This window comes from Fistularia commersonii, unplaced genomic scaffold, assembly GCF_037954325.1.
Source record: "Fistularia commersonii isolate RoL2024-O1a breed Wild unplaced genomic scaffold, RoL_Fcom_v1.0 HiC_scaffold_44, whole genome shotgun sequence".
NCBI classification, from domain to species: domain Eukaryota; kingdom Metazoa; phylum Chordata; class Actinopteri; order Syngnathiformes; family Fistulariidae; genus Fistularia; species Fistularia commersonii.
This window is the reverse complement of record NW_028234002.1, coordinates 142,501-149,478: the sequence shown is the minus strand read 5'-3', so window position 1 is coordinate 149,478 and position 6,978 is coordinate 142,501.

Below are 6,978 nucleotides of genomic sequence, written 5' to 3'. Positions count from 1 at the left end.
GCTTATGCCCCCCCACCCATCCCGCTTTTTCCGTACGGAGGCAGACACTGAGATCGAAAGCAAATGGGTGTCATTGAAATGCAGTAACAGGGTGATAACAGCCGTGTTCGAAGTGTGTAGGGGCTTATAGTAGAGCAGAAGCACGTCACGCAATTCACCTGAGTTCGGAGGATCGGGAGTACCAGGGCCCATAGCGGAGAAGCGGAAGAGCGGAGTTATGTGTCTCTTCTCAAAGGCGGGGAAGCTGGGGGGCAGCAGGACCCCTTAGACCGGCTAATGTGAGCCTACTCCGGACAGATATCACCCGGACTTATGACTGGAGCTCCCGGACCTCTGGGCACACACATATGTGAATGAGTGGATGAGCTAATGTTGGTTTGGTTGTGGATACGTTTCGGCCAATGCTATCAGCACAGCTATGATTATCCCCAGAACGTTGAGAACGAGCTCCCGGAACTCCAGACATGCGTATATAAAAGAGTGGAATTAAGGTGTGTGTGTGTGTGTGTGTGTGTGTGTGTGTGTGTGTATACGTGTGGGACAGAAGTAATGTTGGGGACAGAAATTGTTATTAGCCTGCTGGCAGATGACACAACCTTAGTTTTGAAAAATGAACATCAAGTCCCAATAAGTGCTGAAAAAAACCAAAACATTCTCCAAGGCTTCAGGATTGTCATTAAACTTAAAGAAATGCAAACTTCTTGCGCTGCATGACTCGCCACTAAAGGAAATCAGCGATGTTTCTATGAAATCAGAAATAAAATACTTGAGCATTTTCCTATCCAAGGACCAAACGTTAAATCAATCCAGGAACATTGAATCTAAACTGAATCAAAGTAAAGCTTAATTCTAATATATGGCTCCAGAGAGATTTATCAATATTAGGCCGGATATATTTGACTAAAATGGATGTGTTTATCCAGATGTATATACCCAGCGTATTCCAATGCTGCTCCAAATCAACTCGTAAAATCTGTTAACCAAATCAATTTCAACTTTATCTGGAGGAACAGACCACACCATCTAAGAAAAATCACATATGGTGAAAGAAACAAGTGAAGGAGGGCTGAAAGTGATAGAGTCGGACTGCTTGAATGGGACATTGAAGGTGAACTGGTTGAAATCCTGGATCAAACCTCATCGTTCTTTCTGGTATTGTACTCCAAACTACTTATTCAACAAAGTCGGCGGCCTGAGTCTTCTGCTTATCTCTGACTTGGATATCAACAAGATTCCTGTCAAATGTTCAGAGTTCCATAAACAAATATTATTATACTGGAAAATGATATACGTACACAATTTCTCACCACACAGTATAATAGTTTGGAACAATCGATATGTACTGCATGGCAACAAACCTCTGTTTTACAAGGAATGCTTTGAGAAAGGTATATGGTCGATAATTGACTTGATGGATGACACTGGCAGTCCTCTGGACAATGAGCAGTTCTGTACTACACACAGATTCAAGCCTCCCATATTAGAGTTGCTAAAGTTACGAAACGCACTGCCTCGACAATTTGTATTCCTGACCAAAAATATAATGACGCACCGAACCGTACAACCACAGTTACCCCGACTATCACTCCAGGGAATCTCAATTGTGGACAGAAAGCGCGGCAACTCCTTTATTAGGAAATGTTTCACAGGAAACTTATTCCCTGGACGTCAAAAAAAAAAAAAAGGATATTTTAAATAAATTTGATGAGGAATCGATTGCCACGCTGCGAACTATGTATCTGACTCTACCCATACCCCCAAGGCAAAAGAGACCCACTTCAAAATTATGACTGACATCTACCCATCTAAGGAATTATCGAGGGTACGCTTTAATTTTGAAGATAATATTTGTACATTTTGTGAAGACAACATTGAAACCACTGACCATATATTTTTTCTCCTTCTCATTCCATCGTCACCAGTTTCCTTCTCAAAAGATGATATAACATTCTGTTTACTTATAAGCAACATAACAGATGAACTCTGTGTCAATGTTCTTTTAGGCCTGGCCAAGTTCTTCATTCACAAGAACAGAATGCAAAAATGCTCCCCAAATTTTAATGTCTTCATAAACGATTTTGAAATATAAAAAAAAAAAAAAAAATCCTTAAAACTTATGGAAAAATCCGAAAACAAAAAAATATAGTTACCCATGTCCGAGGTTCCTTTTTTTTTTGGTAAAAAAAAAAACAAAAAAAAAAAAACAACTTGATTACATGTTACATTCCCCTTGCAATTTTTTTTTTTTTTTTTCGTTTTAATTTCTTATTTGTCTATCTATTGATTTAATTACTTCCTTTTAATTTCTTTTTTTGTCTCGCACTGTAAATTTCTCACAAACCTGTAACACTATTAACTTCTCATTACATACAGAACAAATGTCCTGATGTCCGTTGCTTCCTCATCCCTGGTTGTTTCATTGACATTCAGTTCTACCTTGCTATGTTTATTTGTACATTTGTATATTTGGGTGTACTATTTATGTTCAATTAAAAACAGTTTGATGTCTGAGATTCCTTGTGAACCGCCAACTTAATTACATGTTATATTCCCCTCACAATTTTTTTTTTTCGTTTTTAATTTTATTTTTCTATCTATTTATTTAATTATATCCTTTTAATTTTCTTTTTTTGTCTAGCATTAAAAATTTCTCGCAAACCGTTAACACTATTAACTTCTGATTACTTACAGCACGAATGCGCTTATGCCCCCCCACCCATCCCGCTTTTTCCGTACGGAGGCAGACACTGAGATCGAAAGCAAATGGGTGTCATTGAAATGCAGTAACAGGGTGATAACAGCCGTGTTCGAAGTGTGTAGGGGCTTATAGGAGAGCAGAAGCACGTCACGCAATTCACCTGAGTTCGGAGGATCGGGAGTACCAGGGCCCATAGCGGAGAAGCGGAAGAGCGGAGTTATGTGTCTCTTCTCAAAGGCGGGGAAGCTGGGGGGCAGCAGGACCCCTTAGACCGGCTAAGGTGAGCCTACTCCGGACAGAGATCACTCGGAGTTATGACTGGAGCTCCCGGACCTCTGGGCACACACATATGTGAATGACTGGATGAGCTAATGTTGGTTTGGTTGTGGATACGTTTCGGCCAATGCTATCAGCACAGCGATGATGAGTTCAGGTGTGTCTGTGTGTGTTTGTGTGTTTGTGTGTGTGTGTGTGTGTGTGTGTGTGTGTGCGTGTGTTTGTGTGTGTGTGAGAGTTTGTTTTTGTGGGTTGGGGGGGGTTCCCGCGGACACGGAGTACCAGGGCCTGGAGCGGATGAGGTGAGGAGCGGAGGAGAGCAGAAGCCCGGACCGTGATTCGCTTGTGTCCAGCGGTTCGGGAGTTCCAGGGCCCGAAACGGAGGAGCGGAGGAGCGGAGGACGGCAAAACCCCTTTCTGCAATTCGCCTGAGTCCGGCGGATCGGTAATACCTGGTTCCGCAGCGGAGGAGCGGAGGAGTGGAGGAGATGTTTCTCTTCTCAGAGGCGGCGAGGGGTGGGGACAGGACCCCTTACCCTTACCCCCCCCGGACGTTTGAGTGGAGCTCCCGGACCTCCGGGCACGCACATGCGAATGACTGGATCACAGGGAGTGCCAGGGCCTGGAGCGGATGAGCAGAGGAGAGGCGGAGGGCAGAAGCCCGGCCCTGTTCAAGAGTTCCAGGGTCCAAAGCGGGGGAGCGAAGAAGCGGAGGAGGGGAGGAGAGCAGAAGAGCAAAAAACTGGCCCGGCATTCACCGAAGTCCCGCGGATCGGGAGTTCCAGGGCCCGGAGCGGAAGAGCGGAGGAGCGGAGGAGAGGAGGAGCGGAGCAAAGCGGAAGCCCGTCTTAACAACAAGGAAATTACAGATGAGGCTATAATTTCTAATGAAAACTTTAAATTCTATAGCCACGTATACACTTCGACATTGTCAAAAAGCGATTGTGACTCCTTTCCATTAAATATTCCTCAATATATCCCAAAAATAAACAACAAACAATATATGTTTGTTTATATATGTTTATATATAAACAACAAAAAATATACAGTTTGATGTCTGAGATTCCTTGTGAATCGCCAACTTAATTACATGTCGTATTCCCCTTGCATTTTTTTTTTTTGGTTTTAATTTCATTTGTCTATCTATTTATCTAATTATTTCCTTTTAATTTCGTTTTTTGTCTAGCACTGTAAATTTCTCACAAACCTGTAACACTATTAACTTCTCATTACATACAGAACAAATGTCCTCATGTCCGTTGCTTCCTCATGCCTGGTTGTTTCATTGACATTCAGTTCTAACTTGCTATGTTTATTTGTACATTTGTATATTTGGGTGTACTATTTATGTTCAATTAAAAACAGTTTGATGTCTGAGATTCCCTGTGAACCGCCAACTTAATTACATGTTATATTCCCCTCACAATTTTTTTTTTTTCGTTTTTAATTTTATTTTTCTATCTATTTATTTAATTATATCCTTTTAATTTTCTTTTTTTGTCTAGCATTAAAAATTTCTCGCAAACCGTTAACACTATTAACTTCTGATTACTTACAGCACGAATGCGCTTATGCCCCCCCACCCCCCACCCCCCCGCTTTTCCGTACGGTGGCAGACACTGAGATCGAAAGCAAATGGGTGTCATTGAAATGCAGTAACAGGGTGATAACAGCCGTGTTCGAAGTGTGTAGGGGCTTATAGGAGAGCAGAAGCACGTCACGCAATTCACCTGAGTTCGGAGGATCGGGAGTACCAGGGCCCATAGCGGAGAAGCGGAAGAGCGGAGTTATGTGTCTCTTCTCAAAGGCCGGGAAGCTGGGGGGCAGCAGGACCCCTTAGAGCGGCTAATGTGAGCCTTCTCCGGACATAGATCACCCGGACTTATGACTGGAGCTCCCGGACCTCCGGGCACACACATATGTGAATGAGTGGATGAGCTAATGTTGGTTTGGTTGTGGAAACGTTTCGGCCAATGCTATTAGCACAGCTATGATGAGTTCAGGTGTGTCTCTGTGTGTTTGTGTGTTTGTGTGTGTGTATGCGTGTGTATGTGTGTGTGTGTGTGTGTGTGTGTGTGTGTGTGTGCGTGTGTTTGTGTGTGTGTGAGAGTTTGTTTTTGTGGGTTGGGGGGGGTTCCCGCGGACACGGAGTACCAGGGCCTGGAGCGGATGAGGTGAGGAGCGGAGGAGAGCAGAAGCCCGGACCGTGATTCGCTTGTGTCCAGCGGTTCGGGAGTTCCAGGGCCCGAAACGGAGGAGCGGAGGAGCGGAGGACGGCAAAACCCCTTTCTGCAATTCGCCTGAGTCCGGCGGATCGGTAATACCTGGTTCCGCAGCGGAGGAGCGGAGGAGTGGAGGAGATGTTTCTCTTCTCAGAGGCGGCGAGGGGGGGGGACAGGACCCCTTACCCTTACCCCCCCCGGACGTTTGAGTGGAGCTCCCGGACCTCCGGGCACGCACATGCGAATGACTGGATCACAGGGAGTGCCAGGGCCTGGAGCGGATGAGCAGAGGAGAGGCGGAGGGCAGAAGCCCGGCCCTGTTCAAGAGTTCCAGGGTCCAAAGCGGGGGAGCGAAGAAGCGGAGGAGGGGAGGAGAGCAGAAGAGCAAAAAACTGGCCCGGAATTCACCGAAGTCCCGCGGATCGGGAGTTCCAGGGCCCGGAGCGGAAGAGCGGAGGAGAGGAGGAGCGGAGCAAAGCGGAAGCCCGTCTTAACAACAAGGAAATTACAGATGAGGCTATCATTTCCAATGAAAACTTTAAATTCTATAGCCACCTATACACTTCGACATTGTCAAAAAGCGATTGTGACTCCTTTCCATTAAATATTCCTCAATATATCCCAAAAATAAACAACAAACAATATATGTTTGTTTATATATGTTTATATATAAACAACAAAAAATATACAGTTTGATGTCTGAGATTCCTTGTGAATCGCCAACTTAATTACATGTCGTATTCCCCTTGCATTTTTTTTTTTCGGTTTTAATTTCATTGGTCTATCTATTTATTTAATTATTTCCTTTTAATTTCTTTTTTTGTCTAGCAATGTAAATTTCTCACAAACCGTTAACACTATTAACTTCTGAATACATACAGAACGAATGTCCTTATGTCCTTTTCTTCTTCATGCCTGGTTGTTTCATTGACATTCAGTTCTACCTTGCCATGTTTATTTGTACATTTGCGTGTACTATTTATGTTCAATTAAAAAAAAAAAAAAAAAAAGAATGAGAGGCTGAGAAAATCTCCATGTCTCTCTCTCTCCCCCCCTTAATGCCCCCCCGCTTTTTCCGTACGTTGGCAGACAATGAGATCAAAAGCAAATGGGTGTCATCGTAATGCAGTAACAGGGTGATAAAGGCCATGTTAGAAGTGTGTATGGGCTTATTTTACAGGCTTTCCCCTGGTACTCCATGGATTACCAGGGGCGTTTCTGCCGTGAAGCTGAAAGGAGCTGTTTCGGTGTTCCTGTTTATAAATCCACTCAGCAATGAGGTGAAAAGCACATCGGTATCGATATAATTCGGTAACAGGGCGATAACATCCATGTATTCCGCTCTGGGCCCTGGTACTCCTCGGGGGGGTGAACGCCGGGCCGAACTAGTCCTGGTACTCCATGGAGTACCAGAGGCCCGCCGCAGTGAGAGTAAATGGAGCAATTTGGGTGTTCAATTGTAAAAAGCGGCCTAAAATCCGTGTGGAAAGCAAACGAGTGTTGTTTTAAGACAGTGTGAGGGTGACAGCAATCTCTCCAAGAAGCTTTCTTGGGTTATTTCTGAGGTTTCTCAATGCACTCCTAATGGGAGAGAAGGTAAAGCCCATAAAGCCCACGGGCTTTTCCTTTGTCCGCGCTGCAAGGGACTTTACTCGTTTTTTCGAGGGGACATCCCGCGGGATAGTGTTGGAGTGGCCGTCTAGGAGGAGGGTTTTATTTTCTCCCCTGACGCGTGGTGGTTGATTGTCTCCGAGTCGAGTCGGCACACGTGACCCGCCGTAG